This window comes from Tamandua tetradactyla, chromosome 7 (assembly GCF_023851605.1).
Source record: "Tamandua tetradactyla isolate mTamTet1 chromosome 7, mTamTet1.pri, whole genome shotgun sequence".
Taxonomy (NCBI): domain Eukaryota; kingdom Metazoa; phylum Chordata; class Mammalia; order Pilosa; family Myrmecophagidae; genus Tamandua; species Tamandua tetradactyla.
Window position 1 is genome coordinate 22,819,392 of NC_135333.1, and position 17,582 is coordinate 22,836,973.

Sequence of the window (17,582 nt, forward strand, 5' to 3'; positions counted from 1 at the left end):
CGGAGATAAAGAGATGGGATCCCATTCAATCATTTTTCTGGTTAGAGTGGAGTCATATCTTATGTGATAGATTGGTTTCTAAAGAGAGAGCATAAGGTCAAAATCATGTGCAGTCAAAATTAGTCTTGAAAATTCCTGAAATGGGCCATAAAACCTGGAATACGCCCATTTTTTTGCTTGTCTGTTTTACTGCAACATTGAAACAGGTATCTGTTTCAACTAAGTACATTTGCATTTGAGGACAGATTAAGGAAATATATCTTTAGATACTAGACTCATTCTGGGTGGTGAGATTAGAACCAGCAACATAATTCGTGAGGCCCCATGCAATATAAAAATGTGGGTCCCCTTATCCAAAGATTATTAAGAATTTCTTGATGGCAATAGCAGAGCTTAAACCAAACACTAGATCCTTCCAAGTGTGAGGTCTTGTGCAAATGCACAGTTTGCATGGCCAGAAAGCCAGCCCTGGGAGAGCAATCTCATAACTCCCATAGAGAAAAGTAGGAGGCAAAACTCACTGACAGTGTTTAAATTATTCTCTTGTGCTCTTCCTTCCCCTATCCCAGCTAGATATGTATAGCTGAATTTGTATTACATTAAATCAGCACAAGATGCAGATCCACTATAAAAATTAAGTGGCTGAGAGATGGCAAATAAATATTAAAATTAAATTTTGGGGTTATTTGTGATTTTTTTCAAGAATTCATTAAAATTTAAAACTCAGATGTGTGTATAAAGAAAATAAGTATCTATATTTCTTCACCCAGAAAAAATTATGATCTGCTGTTGATCATTTGCCAAGGGCAATAGATCAAATTTAGTTTATTCTGTAATTTATAGAGGGAAAGCAAACTGCATTATTGTGAGTTCCCTAAATAGTTCAAAAAAAGGCAAATTAGAAAAATCGGTGTGAAAATGACGCCTCTTCAACTACAAGGCTAATATTTTACTGTTGAAGAGATTGCCTTTTCAAACTTTTTTTTTTTAAGAAGGTGATGAACATAACCTGAGTAAGGGGAGTTTATCCTATAACTGACTGAGCTCTGAAGAAAAATGTAATACAAGGCTGTTTTTTAAGGGACCGTCTTATGTTTTACAGTATTTTATTTTTTCAAAGTGTTTTGTGCACAAGCCAGGCTGAGAGCAGTTGGCCAAACACCAAAGTGTTTCAAGTTATTTAGCTTTGAAGTAGCAGAAGATTGTGTTTCTAGGATTTTTGTTTTTCCCATCTCGGGTCAATAATGTTATTTATCTTCCCTCTTCTCAAGTTTTTTTCCCCGCACTTCCCCTGGCATAGGTTCTCTCACCCAAGCCCTGAAACTTGACTCACTAGCTTTGACGAAAAATTGCGTCCTTGTGGCTTTGAGAGTTACATATTTCAGCTTTAAAAATAAGTGCTATGGGGTGCATGGGTAGTTCAGTAATACATGCTCGCCTTCCACGCTGGAAACCCGGGTTCAATTCCCGGACCATGCACCTTAAAAAAGGGGGGGGGGTGGTGGTGTGGGGTGGGGAATGAGTGCTGTGTTTAGGGTCAGGCAGCTGCTCACCCAGATAGACAGGCCAACCATGCTGACTCATGCTCACCTGCTCTGAGGTCTGTCATCCTGCACAACACATAACAAGTTCCTACAAAGCTAACAAGGGAAACAATGCTGCAATGTGTCATTATCACAGTTTCCAGGAGTTGGGGAGGATATTTTTGGTTATTCTTTTCTATTGTGGAATTTTTAGGGTGGTGATGGCAGTTGTTGCAGTGCTGGTTGTTATTTGGTAAGATTGAAAGTTGGAGGCTTCTGTCATCCTGGCTGCTTATTCAGCAAATGGTATAAGGTCATGTTCAAATGAAAGAATATGAGTGGCAACCAGGTTTTTTCTCTTTACTCTCTTGATTTGTCTCAAGTTGTGTATTTTAGGAGAAGAGGTGAGAAAGTGGCATAAAAATATATAAATACAAATTAATAGAAATCACCAACCGCATTTACTCATACTAGTTTGTCAAATAGTTTTAATAGCCAACTTTTATTGAGTGCTTATGCTAAGTACATTCCACTTCCCATGTTTTATCTCACTTCATCATTTCATCCTCCATAACCCAATGAAGGATGGGTTGTTTTTTTTTAATCACCATTTTTATAGATGTTAAAGAAAAGGAGAAAGATTAAACGAAGTGTCCAAAATCAGGTGGGTAGCAAATGTCAGAGCCAGGCTTTGAACATCAGGTAAGTCCATATTATAACCACTAAAATATTCCCCCTATTATAATTAACTTTCTATCCTCCTTTAAAATGTTGCCTTTCTGTTTTTCTCCAGAACAGTAGTGGCCAATCTGCCTCCACAATCCAAATGTGGGTGTAAGCACTAAACAAATACACTTCAGTCTATACAAAATTCATTTACATTTCTGTATCCCAAATAATACCGATTTACACCTGGCAGAAGATGTATTTTTATGTGGACGGTGGTTTTCATGTGCACAGATGGGGTAAGTTATTTTCTGTCTCCTTGACACATGCCTACAACCAGAGTTAAACAGTAGGCCTGACCACACCATGCCCCTCCTAGGGACTAGTTATTTACATTAACCAATGTAGAAACTTCTAGAGATAGTGCTGCCACAAATACTAGAGGAAGACGCTTTATCTTTTGCACACACACGAAGTTTACATCTTCAGAGAGCCTGGGTGGGTGTGATCTCCCGAAACTAATCATCCCTAGAAGTGAAAATCTGGAGTCGTGTTGTGTAGACACAAATATAAGTGACACGGTTGGTTGTTCACGTGCTTGGGAAAGTCCACTTGCAACGTTATTGGTTCGGTTGTCTCTGCATATGTGGACGGTGTGATGTGTGGGCATCCACTTTGGATGAGGGGTGTGGGATAGTAACTGTTCTACCCCCACCCCGAAAGTCTTTAACGTCGTGTCGAAGCGTCCTAGCTTCGGAAAAGTCCATCGCTCTGCTAACCGGTCGGCGGGCGGTTTGGTCCGGCAACCAAAGACCCGCCCCGTCTCCTAGACACCCCTCAGGCCGATTCCTCTTCCAGGGTTCACCCGGCAGCGCGGCTGCCACAGTTCCGTAAACACATCTCTCTCCGCCCCATCAGTCCCTGGGCGGTACCACTTGCAGTCTGCGGGGGGTTACCGCTCCCTCTCTCATCCGAAACCCTCTGTTCCATTCTGTTCTTTGCCTCTGTGATCCGAACATGAGGTAAACTATGTGTGTCAACGATCAAATCTGTGAGTGTTCGTCTCTAGAAGCCGGAGAAGTCCTGGAATCCTCCCTCTCCTCGGTGCGGTCGCCCCCGCGCTCACCGGTTGGCGCGATGGCCGCGCCGTGTGCCTCCCTGGAGGCCCTCCGGCCCTTTAAATGCCGCGTGGGGGGAGGCGGGGCTGCGGGTTGTTGAGCTGGTGAGTTTTTGTGGTGGTCGTGCCGTGATCGGTGAGGGGACAACCCAGAGCCCCACCCCCCGACCCGAGGTCATTCGGTCGCCTTTCTCCTCGCCTGTCTCGTCGCCGGACCTGGTGCGTACCTATCCCGGGAGAGGGGATCGCGGGCTTGGAGGTGAAGGGCCAGCGCCGGCCGAGGGCGACACCTCCCTCAGGGCATCCCGTGGCCTCCCCCGGCCACCTCGGAACCGCGTCGTGGGACGGCGGGGTCAAGGGCGATAAAGCCCTGTTCCTTGTCCCCCCTCAGATCCCCTAGTTTGACCTCGAACCGCCGTCCCGCGTGCTGGGAAGGCAGCGGGGTCAGTCGCTGTTTGTATCGCGCTGGGCGGGTGCCAGTGACCGCGCCGCGAGCGGCTTCCCACAATCAAGGTTCCGGGAGGGGGCGCCTCCTGCCCCGCGTCCCCGGCCATGCTGGAGGGGGCGAGGGCTGAGGGTGGGGGCCGGGCAGGGCCTGCAGCTTGTGTTTGGGGTTTGTTGCCGGGGTTTCCCGGGCACCGGTCCTTGCGTCCGTCGCCCCCTCCCCCAAGGGTTTGTTTTGACAGGAAACGTGCTGCTGTTGGGGAGGGGAGGCTGGAGGACGTGGGCGAGGGATGTGTAGACTCCGCGCCTGCCCCCTCGGTGTTACCCTCAGTTCGAAGGAAGAGATGGAGAAATCCCAGCCAGGCTTGGGCTCAAACTGTGGTCCTCTCAGGGATGGCTGTTTTTCCCAGAGCTGCTACTCTGGTGACACCACTCGGAGCAACTGAGATGATTTTAACTGGTAGTGAAAGAACATAGTTATGTGCTTTCTTTTCGTTGGTTTTAGAAGGTATAGATGTAGCAATGCCATTAAACCAGTGATTTTACAATGATATAACGCTTCTTTTAAAAACAAATGTATTTTAAATATAAAAATCTAGTTAAGATAAAGAAAAGCGTTTGATAAATTTTAGTATAGATGGAGATGGGAGTGTGGAAACAGTTGTTAAGAGTGGACCCCAAACGACTGAAGTTCGGGAAATATTGCAGATAGTTGTCCCCTTTAACATCGAAGAAACTAAAAGAGGTATCCTTGTCTGGAGTAGGTTCCTTAGCACCCAAGGTTGGACCCTTGGTCTTCAACCCAGTCAGAGACCTTGCTTTTTTCTACGTGTCATCGGGTAATAAGATGATCAGTAGTGGTTCCCAGATAAGGAGGCCCCCTCATGCCTCTTTCTTTTTCCTCTAGGGACCTAACTTGGGTGACCCTGGGCTGAAAATACCCAGTCATGTGTGGAAGCAACTTCAAAGCCTGTGAGGGGTGGAGAGCCCCAGAGGGGGAAGCACAGGTGTTAAAACAGGCAAGCCAGGGGTGGGGGAGAAGTGTTTTCAAGCATGAAAGTGCCTAGAAATCCTTCTTCCTGATGCTGTAAAGCCACAAGCATTGTGAACATCTGCTTTTTTAGACAATGACTGTCTTGTTGGCTTTTATCTAGCTCTTTGTTGGTTCTAATTTTGATGAAGACCAGTATTCTCTAGTAAAATGGTACAGGCACACATATTTCTCTGCTCTGTGGTTTTTTGCTTTGCTGCATGTGAATAGCTTTTTAATCTGCTGTTGGGGACTGGTTCTAAAGTAGCATTTAGCAGAAGATAATATTTTTCATGTCCTCAGAAATTTTTTTTCTTCAGTGCTCCAGTCCTATTTCTTAGTCCCTGTCCTGCACCACACATATGTAGAAGCTTGACCTTGCACCTGAACTTGATCTGGTGTTAAAGGATGGTACCCACTAGAAATTCCCCTTCTCTATTACCTAACGGTCACTGGATGGGTTCTGTTCCTCAGGGCCCTGATAGGTAATCTGAATGATTAACTCCAAAATGTTCATGACTCGTACTAGCTATAAGCAGTTAACCCTTTTCATTATATTAGGATTTTACTGCAGGGCATAAGGATGGGTGGTTCTCTGGTAGAAGAATTTCAGTCACTCTAGTGAGGTGGTTGAGACTTGTTTTGGATAATGTACTCTTGCAGTGATGTCCTTTTTGATTTAGTACTTGGGCTGCCACCGAAGGGTAAGGCCAGCTTGCTACCTACCACATGTGCAAGTGCCCACATGATAATAGGTAGATTTGGCAAAGTGGAAGTGGAAAGAATGAGCAGCACACCAAAATTTTCTCCAGCTGTCCTGGAGTGGATCCACCGCCTCGAGAAAGCATGGGTTTAGAGAATCCACTGCTTGGATGTGAGATATGCCTCTGCTACTGCTGAGAACCCTTGGGCAGGTAATTTAACCTCTTGAGTCTCAGGTTATCTGTAAAGTGGAAATAATAATATCTTAGCTAACAAGATTATACAATGAGGGTTTGAGGGTTTAAGAGATAAAACATTTAAAGTACTTGGCATGGGTCTGGATCATCATAAGCGCTCAATAATTGTACTGTGAATTTTTGCTATCAGTGAGTTTTAGAAGGTTGGAAAGACACAAAATAAAATTTTCTTTAAGCTCTGAAACTGTTTATCTTTGCTAGTTCGAATTACTGGTGCATTGGAAGTATGTTGAGCTAATCAATGGATATAACTCCTTCCTGCAAGCAGTTTAAAATTCGATTAGGAGACAGATATACAGACAACAACTAGTACTAAAAGTGACTACATAATGGTGATAGGATCAAAGTATGAGGCAGAAGACAAGGAGAACCCAAGTTGTCTTATGAATAGTAGTATGGGTTTATTTGTTCATTCACTGGATGTCTAATTCAGATCTGGTGTGTGAGGGTGTCGGTTAAGGCCACTGTTCTAGTTTGCTAGCTGCTTGTATTAGTTAGGGTTCTCTAGAGAAACAGAATCAACAGGCAACACTCACAAATATAAAATTTATAAAACTGTCTCACGTGACCATGGGAACACGGAGTCCAAAATCCGCAGAGTAGGCTGTGAAGCCGGTGATTCCAGTGGAGGGTCTGGATGAACTCCACAGGAGAGGCTCACCAGCTGAGACAGGAAGAGACAGTCTCTTCTGAATCCTCCTTATAAGGCTTCCAGTGATTAGATTAAGCATCACTCATTGCAGAAGACACACCCCTTTGGCTGATTACAAATGGAATCAGCTGTGGATGCAGCTGACATGATCATGATTTAATTCTATGAAATGTCTTCATTGCAACAGACAAGCCAGCACTTGCCCAACCACTACTTAGCCAAGTTGACACATGAACCTGACCATGACAGTCCACCCCTTGTCAACTTGGCAACTATGCATACCACCTTAAACCATACCTAATTTCTAAATAAAAAACAATAAAACACACATTTTTTTTCTTTCATCTAACAATACTCAATTGTCCTGTGTATAACTGGAAACACATTAAATCTCTCCAGAATAGGGTGCAAATCCTTGGGTAATGTTCATTCTTAAACTTGATATCTTACAACTTAAATAGTATAACATGACAAAACAGCATTACATTCCTCATTTCTGTAACTGATCACATGGTCAAAGTTCATATTTATCACTACCTTCTTCCACTACCCATTCCATGTTCTTTTTACCTTCAGCAAGCACTTCAGCTGGCTGTGGTTCTTTGCCTGTTGGGGTGACCCAAACCTTCATTCCTGAAGTTTCAGAGCCATTGGTAATCCTGCATGGATTGCACTGTTGTAGTTTTCCATTGATTTTAATCACAGGGCATGGTAGTACTAAAAGACGCCCTAGGGGATCTCCTATATTCCAAGAAAGCTCTTCTTTACCTGCATTATGTAGTTGCAGTCCTACTTCCTCCTGATGGTCAGGGTCAGTTACCCCAGACAATAATGTAAACCCCTTCTTGGTTTGTTCATCCAGTGACATAAGTAGCCCAAAGTGACCAGGTGACAGTCTTAACTTCCAGTTCAGTGGAATCATTGTTGTTTCTCCTGGAGGAAGCATTCCCCATTTTGGAATTAAAACCTGTAGACCAGCAGAGCTCAGGGTCACAGGGACAGGAGCGAAAATTTTCCTAGTGGACCACTAGGGGTAATAATGAGTGGTACCACTCCCATTTCCACCCCTTGGTTCCTGGACCCATGGATCTTTGCTATGGGAGAAACAGCACCATATAGCGGACGCTGATTCAGAGCATATACAGCTTCCTGGAGAGCATTACCCCAGGCTTTCAAGGTATTGCCACCTAGTTGGCACTGTAATTGAGTTTTCAAAAGGCCATTCCACTGTTCTATCAATCCAGCTGCTTCTGGATTATGAGGAACATGGTAAGACCAGAGAATTCCATGACCGTGTGCCCATTCCCACATTTCATTTGCTGTGAAGTGGGTTCCTTGATCAGAAGCAATGCTATGTGGAATACAATGATGATGGATAAGGCATTCTGAAAAGCCATGGAAGGTAGTTTTGGCAGAAGTTTGCATGCAGGGAAAGCAAATCCATATCCAGAGTATGTGTCTGTTCCAGTTAGAACAAATCGCTGCCCCTTCCATGAAGGGAGTGGTCCAATGTAATCAACCTGCCACCATGTAGTTGGCTGGTCACCTCATGGAATGGTGCCATATCGGGGGCTGAGTGTGGGTCTCTGCTGCTGACAGATTGGGCACTCAGCAGTGGCTGTAGCCAGGTCAGCCTTGGTAAGTGGAAGTCCATGTTGCTGAGCCCATGCATAACCTCCATCCCTACCACCATGACCACTTTGTTCATGAGCCCATTGGACAATGACAGGAGTTGCTGGGGAAAGAGGCTGACTGGTATCCACAGAACGGGTCATCTTATCCACTTGATTATTAAAATCTTCCTCTGCTGAAGTCACCCTCTGGTGTACATTCACATGGGGCACAAATATCTTCATGTGTTTAGTCCACTCAGAAAGGTCTGTCCACATACTTCTTCCCCAGACCTGTTTGTCACCAATTTTCCACTTATGGTCTTTCCAAGTCCCTGACCATCCAGCCAAACCATTAGCAACAGCCTATGAGTCAGTATACAAACGCACCTCTGGCCAGTTTTCTTTCCAAGCAAAATGAACAACCAGGTGCACTGCTCAAAGTTCTGCCCACTGGGGGAATTTCCCCTCACCACTGTCCTTCTAGGACACCCCAGAAAGGGGTTATAATGTTGGCAGCTGTCCACTTTTAGGTGGAACCTGCATATTGTGCTGAACCATCTGTAAACCAGGCCTGAGTTTTCTCTTCCTCAGTCAATTCACTGTAAGGAACTCCCCAAGAGGCCATAGCTCTGGTCTGGGAATGAGAAGGTAATGTGGCAGGAGTGAAAGCCATGGGCATTTGGGCCACTTCGTCATGTAACTTACTTGTGCCTTCAGGACCTGCTCTGGCTCTGTCTCATATGTACCATTTCCATTTTACAATAGAGTGCTGCTGCGCATGCCCAACTTTATGGCTTGGTGGGTCAGACAACACCCAGCTCATGATAGGCAACTCAGGTCTCATGGTAACTTGGTGGCCCATGGTTAAGTGTTCAGTCTCTACTAAGGCCCAGTACCAGGCCAAAAGCTGTTTCTCAAAAGGAGAGTAGTTATCTGCAGCAGATGGTAAGGCTTTACTCCAAAATCCTAAGGGTCTGCATTGTGATTCTCCTATAGGGGCCTGCCAAAGGCTCCAGACAGCATCTCTGTTTGCCACTGACACTTCCAGCACCATTGGATCTGCTGGATCATACGGCCCAAGTGGCAAAGCAGCTTGTATAGCAGCCTGGACCTGTCGCAGAGCCTCCACTTGTTCAGGTCCCCACTCAAAATTAGCAGCTTTTCTGATTACTCGATAAATGGTCTGGAGTAGCACACCCAAATGTGGAATATGTTGTCGCCAAAATCCAAAAAGACCAACTAGGCATTGTGCCTCTTTTTTGTTTGTATAGGGGCCAGATGCAGCAACTTACCCTTCACCTTAGAAGGGATATCTCGACATGCCCCACACCACTGGACACCTAGAAATTTCACTGAGGTGGAAGGCCCCTGTATTTTTGTTGGATTTATCTCCCATCCTCTGACGTGCAAATGCCTTACCAGTAAGTCTAGAGTGGTTGCTACTTCTTGCTCACTAGGTCCAATCAACATGATATCATCAATATAATGGACCAATGTGATGTCTCGTGGGAGGGAGAAATGATCAAGCTCCCTGCGGACAAGATTATGACATAGGGCTGGAGAGTTGATATACCCCTGATGTAGGACAGTGAAAGTATATTGCTGACCTTGCCAGCTGAAAGCAAATTGTTTCTGGTGGTCCTTACTAATAGCTATTGAGAAAAAGCATTTGCCAGATCAATAGCTGCATACCAAGTACCAGGGGACATATTGATTTGCTCAAGCAATGATACCACATCTGGAACAGCAGCTGCAGTTGGAGTTACCACCTGGTTGAGCTTACAATAATCCACTGTCATCCTCCAAGACCCATCTGTTTTTTGAACAGGCCAAATAGGAGAGTTGAACAGGGATGTGGTGGGTATCACCACCCCTGCATCCTTCAAGTCCTTAAGAGTGGCAGTAATCTCTGCAATCCCTCCAGGAATCCAGTACTGCTTCTGATTTACTATTTTGCTAGATAGGGGTACATCTAGTGACTTCCACTTGGCCTTTCATACCATACTAGCCCTCACTGCAAGAGTTAGAGAGTCAATGTGGGGGTTCTGCCAGTTGCTCAGTCTGTCTATACCAATTATACATTCTGAAACTGGGGAAATAACTACAGAATGGGTCCAGGGATCCACTGGACCCACTATGAGACGAACCTGAACTAAAACTCCATTATTACCTGGCCTCCATAAGCCCCCACTCTGACTGGTGGTCCAGAGTGACATTTTGGATCCCCTGGAATTAATGTCACTTCTGAACCAGTGTCTAATAATCCCTGAAATATCTGATCATTTCCTTTTCCCCAATGCACAGTTACCCTGGTAAAAGGCCGTCAGTCTCCTTGGGGAAGGCTTGGAGGAAGATTAACAGTATAAATTTGTGGCAGTGTAACAGGGTTCTTCCCCAAAGGGACCTGGCCTCCCCTTCATTCAAGGGGCTCTGGGTCTGTAAACTGTTTCAAGTCTGGAAATTGATTAAGGGGCCGTGACTCTGTGTTTTTGTAATTCAGGTTAGACTTCTGTTCACTTGACCTAGAACTCTTTTGTTTATACAGTTTGAACAAGAATTTAGTAGACTGACCTTCTATTGTATTTCTAGGTTCCGCATGATTTACTAGCCAGTGCCACAAATTAAATCTCTGCGTGTCATATAATTTTGACTCCTGCTTTGAGTTTGCTGTCTGTTATAATAGCCACATCTACCCTGTCTTTGGCAATTAAGTGCTGCCACCTGGCTTCTGCCAACTTGGGATCCTGTTATCCCCATTGTGGTTTAAAGATTCCAGCTCAGTGATAGCAGTTCCTACAGTAATATCTGACCTACAGAGAAGTGCAACCACAGAGCCCTTTAGGGATGATGGTGCTAATCTCACAAATTTATTTCTCACTGTTCTGGTAAAAGGTGCATCCTCTGGACATTCCTGGGGTATAAGAGCAGACTTTGCACGATAAATCCACTCTAACATTCCAGTAATCTAAGCCTCTGGATCCCCTCATCTACATTATACCAGGGCAGTTCTGGCATTTCCTCCTCAGGTAATGTTGGCCACCTTTTGATCCATGTTTCAACCAACCATCCAAACAAACTGTTAATACCTTTTCTAACCACTTGAGCTATAACATTGAATGCAGAATCTCTGCTTAGTGGGCCCATATCAATAAATTCAGCCTGATCAGCCTTATATTCCTCCCACCATTATCCCACACCCTTAAAATCCATTGCCACACATATTCCCCTGATTTCTGTCTATATAAATTAGAAAACTCACACAGTTCTTTTGGAATATAATGTACCTCCTCATGTGTGATACTTTGTACCTCACCTTTAGGGGCCTATTGGGACTTTAGTCTAGTTATAGGTCTGGAGGAAATGAGGGGTGGTGGGGGTGGGTCCTGAAAAGAATTAGAAATATCTTCCAAGCCATTTGCTTCAGGGCCTTTGCTTGCAGTTTCATCTGGTGAAACAGGATTAATCACTCGAGGGCTAATCCCTTCAGGAGAAGGTTGGGTGGCCAACTCCTCAAGGCAGGCTGGAGGTGGAACAGCTATGTCCTCAGGGTAAACTATTACAGGATTGTCTAGAGAAGACTCAGCATGATCCAGAGTTTCAACCTCATCCCCGACATCATTATCAATCCATATGTCACCATTTTTCAGGTCCCACTCCTTTCCGATCAATGCCCTCACTTTAACAGCAGACACCATGCAAGATTGAGATTTCAGTTTACGTTGTAAAGTTGCTACTCTAACAATAAGATTCTGAGTCTGATTTTCAGAGATCTCAAGTCTACAGCCACAGGAAATAAGATTTTCCTTCAGGATGCTCATGGAAACATCTACATCTTTCAGACGGCGCTTAAGCTTCTCGTTTGAAGCCTGAAGCCCATCCCTTTCACCCCTTAATGTAGATAGTGTATCTAACAACAACCAACCAACTTCTCTGTATCCTCTTATTTCTACAAACTCTGTGAAGGTGTCAAAAATATTATCCCCTAGAGCCTGGCACATACAAGCGAAGCATTAGGAGAATCGAATGGTGATATTTTGACTATCTCTTTTGCCAACTCACTCCATGGATTGTGAGTGTCATTATGATTACGGGAATCAGAGTCCTTAGTGTCTTTGAGTCCAGTCAGAGTAGAAAACCATTCATAAAAACCCATTTTTAAGATTCTGTTTCTTAAGAACCACTCTTGGTACCAAGATGTATTAGTTAGGGTTCTCTAGAGAAACAGAATCAACAGGGAACACTTGCAAATATAAAATTTCTAAAAGTGTCTCACATGACCAGGGGAATGTGGAGTCCAAAATCCACAGAGTAGGCTGTGAAGCCAATGATTGCAATGGAGGGTCTGGACAAACTCCACAGGAGAGGCTCACCAGCCAAAACAGGAAGAGACTGTCTCTTCTGAATCCTCCTTATAAGGTTTTCAGTGATTAGATTAAGCATCACTCATTGTAAAAGACACTCCCCTTTGACTGATTACAAATGGAATCAGCTGTGGATGCAGCTGACATGATCATGATTTAATTCTATGAAATGTCTTCATCGCAACAGACAAGCTAGCACTTGCCCAACCACCGCTTGGCCAAGTTGACACATTAACCAGACCATGACACTGCTGGAATGCAATATACCAGAAATGGAATGACTTTTAAAAAGGGGGAATTTAATAAGTTGCTAGTTTACAGTTCTAAGGCTGAGAAAATGTCCCATTAGAACAAGTCTATAGAAATGTCCAATCTAAGGCATCCAGGGAAAGATACCTTTGTTCAAAAAGGCTGATGAAGTTCATGGTTTCTCTCTCAAGTGGAAGGGCACATGGCGGACATGGCATCATCTACTATCTTCTTCTCCTGGCTTCCTGTTTCATGAAGCTCCCCAGGAGGCATTTTCCGTCTTCATCTCCAAAGGTCGCTGGCTGGTGGGCTCTGCTTCTCATGGCTGTGTCGTTCTGCTCTGCTCTCTCTGAATCTCTCATTTTCCAAAGTGTTCCTTCTTTTATAGCACTCCAGAAAGTAATCAAGACCCACCTAAATGGGTGGAGACACATCTCCCCCAATCCAGCTTAACAACCACGCTTGACTGGGTTATATCATCAGGCAGAGGATCTAATTACAGATTCAAACATACAGTATTGAATAGGGATTATTTTGTCTTTATGAAATGGGATTTAGATTAAAACATGGCTTTTCTAGGGGACATACATCCTTTCAAACCAGCACAGTCACTTTGAACTTTTGACATTTAATCTCAAATATGAATGCTGACAAGGAGCCCACCATGTGGAGACTAGGGAGAAGACCATTCTAAGGGGAGAGAATGGCAGTTGCAGGTACACCAAGGGGGGATGTTTGACAAGTCTGAGGAACATAGAGAAGGCTATTGTAACTAGAGCATGAAGGGGTAGGGGGAGAGTGGGAACTGCTTGGGAGTCAGCTCTTAAAAGGGATGATTTATTTTGCCTCTTCTGAGGGCTTTGACCTATTTCCTGTTTTATTTTCTAGGTAGTGTTTAAGAAAGACATTGGGACAAGTTTGATTGTCTAGAAGCACTTTTCTAAGAGTGGTATCCAAGCTATTATAGTGATTGATTAATGGGAGCAATCTAGATCTAGCAAGGACAAGAAACTGGACTGAATTAGAATCTCAAACTTTTAGTTCAGTGCTTCTTCCTTCTTCTCTTGTAATCTTTTATTTTGAAATGATTTCAAACTTACAGAAAAGTTGCAAGAACAGTACAAAAAGACCCTATAATATACCCTAATTTACCCAAATTCACATACTATTTTGTTCCATTTGCTTTATTGGTTTCTCTCTTATCGGAATCATTTGAGAGAAAATCATATATGTATCATGGTCCTTTATCCCTACATACTTAACCACAGTACAGTTTCAACTACAGATAATCCAATAATGTCCTTTAAAACATTTTTTCACTTCCTGTACAGGATCCAAATTAGGATCACCTGTTGCACTCAGTTGTCAGGTCTTTGTGGGTTTTTGTTTTTGTTTTTAATTTTTTTTTAGTTTGCAACATATTCTCAGCCCTTCTTTGTTTTTTGTTTGTTTGTTTTTTTAAATAACATTGACATTTTGGAATTCGGAACTTCTTTTAATAAGAATAAAATAATAGTTGACGTCTGCCAAGGATTTACTAGGTGCATGAGTACCATATTTCGACAAAATTAATCCTCCCAACATTTCTACAAGGTTGATAGTATTTTTATCCCCTTTTATAAGTATAAGTTCCCTGTTTCCAGTCAGTGAATATCAAGAGTCAGAATCAAGAACACAGGCTGCTCAATTGTGATGATAAAAAAAATATTTAAGCCTTCTAGCCTCCTATATTCTGGAGCACCTAAAAGGAAAAATCTGAGAGGATTGTATGGCAGCCCATGACAAACTCTGGGATCTGTCCTGTAACTACCTGTTAAAGAGTGCTTTGAAAACTATTACTTTTTTATTTCTTTGCTTTGTATATATGTTATACAATAAAAAAAAAGTTTAAAAAAAAGAGCTCAGGCTGCTTACTACATTATAAATAAATAAATTATTATTAATTTTAAAAGAAACCAGGCTACTCCAGAGCTAGTGTTCTTACTGCTCCAGTGACACATCATTGGTACATCTTTGCAATTCTGAACCAGCACAGCGCCTTTGTGGATAGTGTGTGCTACAGAAAGGATATAAGGACATAAAGTTTGTAGTCTGGATCCAGGCTGATAAATCACTAGCAGATTAAAAACTGATCTCCTCACCGTCTGTGGTGGGATACAGAGCTATCCCTTTCAGGTCCCGTACCCATCTCCTTCTATCTGAAATATTAGTCATGATACTTACATCTTCACTCACTCATTCATTCATCAATATACTTATTCAACAATAAATTTTTAAGTGCCTGCTGCATGCCAGCCATTGTCCTCAGAAAGAATGGCATAATATTGTGTTTATTATTATAAAAATGCTGGCACAATACAATGAAAAAAAGTAGTTATTCTAGTACTTCATTCTCTTTGATTAGTGACCTGCTGTTGTGTTGGATGCTTTGCTTGGAGTTATCTTCTTCCTTTACCTTTGATCAATGAGTAAATCCCCTAGGTACGGTGAGATGTGATGTTCTTGGCAAGTTGTTTGGTTTGCTTATGAGTTGCAGTGGTGAAAATTAAGTATATCTATGTTTGCTGGTATGAGAAGCAATACCTTTATTAAAGAAAGAGCCTGTTTTCATTATCATTGTTGTAAAAGAAACTCCAAAATAGTTTTTAAAGCTGACCCATTAACCCTCATGGCCTCAAAAGTCAAGTAGTTTTGCCCCCAGATGACTTATCTGGAAACCCCAGACCAAGAAAGGTAAGAGACGGTGAGAAAGAGCTTTCCAAAGACCATTTACCAGTGATGGGCCATTTGAATTTCAAATAACTGCAATAGTTCTGGCCTAGGTTAGCTACCAGCCTTGTTTTCCTGTAGGAGAATGTTGCTTTTTAATCCCCCTGGGATAAAACTGTTCTTCCCTCCAGAGTTTTTAATGATTGAGGTCATAAAAATTAAAAAAACAAATAATGCTAATAATAGCAGACACTTACTTGTACCTGTTCACTCTGTGAGATGCTGTTCCACATTCTCTGCATTTATTGACTAAATGAAATCTCACACCAACCCTATGAACTAATTATTATTATGCCTTTATGAGGAAACAGGCAATTTCTAAATCAAGTAATAATGATCATTTTGGCTTCAAAGAAAGGTTTCTGCTTGGATACACTGAAGAACAGTTGTATTGTGGAGGGGTCTACCAATTAAAGAGTTTCTTAACATTTTGAAGCTTTTCAATTTTCTGTTGCTCTCCGTGTGCCAGAAATTCTACCACCAGTGAATTGTTAGAAGGAAGGATAGATGCACATTATTAAATATGCCTGCCATGAGCACATTTAATTCACGAAACTCCTAAGAAGGCCTCATGGAATCCAGTTTTTTTTAGAACTATAGCATTTTAGTTTCTTGGGCTGCTCAAGCAAATACCATGCAGTGGGTCAGATTAAACAATGCAAATTTATTAGCTCATGGTTGTGAGACCAGGAAAATGTCCAAATCATGGCATCAGAAAGGCAATGCTTTCTTCCTAAGACTGGTGTTCTGGGGCTGGCTGACTGCAATATTTGTTCCTTAGCTTGGCTCATGGCAAGGTACATGGCGGCGTCTGCTGGTCTTTCTCTTCTGTTCTGGGTTCTGTTGATGTTCAACCTCTTGCTTCCTGTGGTTTTCTCTTTCTTTGAATTTCATTCCACTTATAAAGGACTTCAATAATGGATTAAGACCCATCCTGATTGAAGTGGGCTATACCTTAACTGAAGTAACCTCATCAAAAGGTCCTGCTTGAAATGGGTTCATACCCACAGGAATGGATTAGTTTATGAACATGTGTTTAGGGGGTTACATACAGCTCCAGACCACCAAACTTAGCATTTCCTAGCTGACAGGGACCTTATAGCTGACCCTACCCCTTCAGAAAACTGAGGCAAAATGCCAGTGTGATAGGCATAAAGTCATACAGCAAATTAATGGTGAACCTAGGCCCCAAATCCTGAACTGTTAAATCCTAACCTAAACCTTATTTTTAAAATCTTTGCACCTTACCACCTTGTTAAATGCCATTAAGACACCTCTGGAGTGTGTTATTGAACTGGAGTAGAAAAAAAGAAACAGACAATCATAGCTGTTGAACTAGTTCATTAATATCCATGGAAGAAAGCTTTTATGTACTTTCACTTGGAAAAATAGCCAAAGATTCTGCTCTTTTTGAGGCAGCTGTAGCGGAGAGAAATTAGAGCAGAGTATATATAGCACAGTTTTTACAGCAGAATAGCTGAAAAGATAAAATGGAAAGAAACTTTAAGATATTAAAATAAAAGTGTGACAAGGACCAAGGGATTTTGAGTTACAGACCTAATGAGGTAGGTTTAGGAGGTAGGTTCTCTGCTCAGGTCTTGGTCTTCAGCAGTGCTAGACCTGCAAATGGATCCTGATATCAGTTAACAGGTGTTCTGGTTGAAATTGTACCAAGTAAGATTCAATGATTTTGATTCAGCTGACTGCCAAATGAGTACTTGTCACTTACTTAGCAAGACACAGTCGCTGGTCTATTAAGCTAAGTCAGAAGTAGCCATAGAAGGAAAGTTAACTATATGAGGGGCTAAGTGCTGTCATTGAGATCCAAGAAATGTGCTGCAGATGCACAAAGAATAGTGCCATTAGCTGTGGCCAGAGGATAGAGGGAAGGCTGCTTGGAGAAGGTAGCATTTTCAAGCAACGTGGAATCAATGAAAAGTAAAATGTTGACAGAAAAAGTGGGAGATCTAGAGGGAGGGCAAGCATTCTACTTAGGATTTGGGGGTTTGGTGGAAGTGAGAGGATTAGAGCAGCTCCTTTTCTTCTGTCTTCTATATCTTTCCCCCCTGCAGATTGGGGTTAAAGCTCAAATAGAATCTAATTTTTAAGGGACAGAGGTTATTTTACTACTGTAGATGCAAAGATTAATGACTATTTTCTGGTCTGAATTAATGTTGGTTGGCTTTTAGGGTCTAGGAT

General features: G+C 42.7%; 1 protein-coding gene across 2 annotated transcripts in view; it reads left to right on the forward strand.

Annotated features, from left to right (window-relative positions):
* The first annotated feature begins 3,318 nt into the window (after window positions 1-3,318).
* The window catches only part of TCP11L2 (t-complex 11 like 2), a 55,306-nt gene continuing 41,042 nt past the window's right edge, over window positions 3,319-17,582 (forward strand). The window contains exon 1 of one of the 2 annotated variants that reach the window (XM_077168603.1): window positions 3,319-3,525. The gene's annotated coding sequence lies outside the window, so the exon portion shown is untranslated. Of the gene's footprint in view, window positions 3,526-9,254; window positions 9,426-17,582 lie in introns of those variants that run through there. The other variant, XM_077168604.1, reaches the window with a different exon arrangement.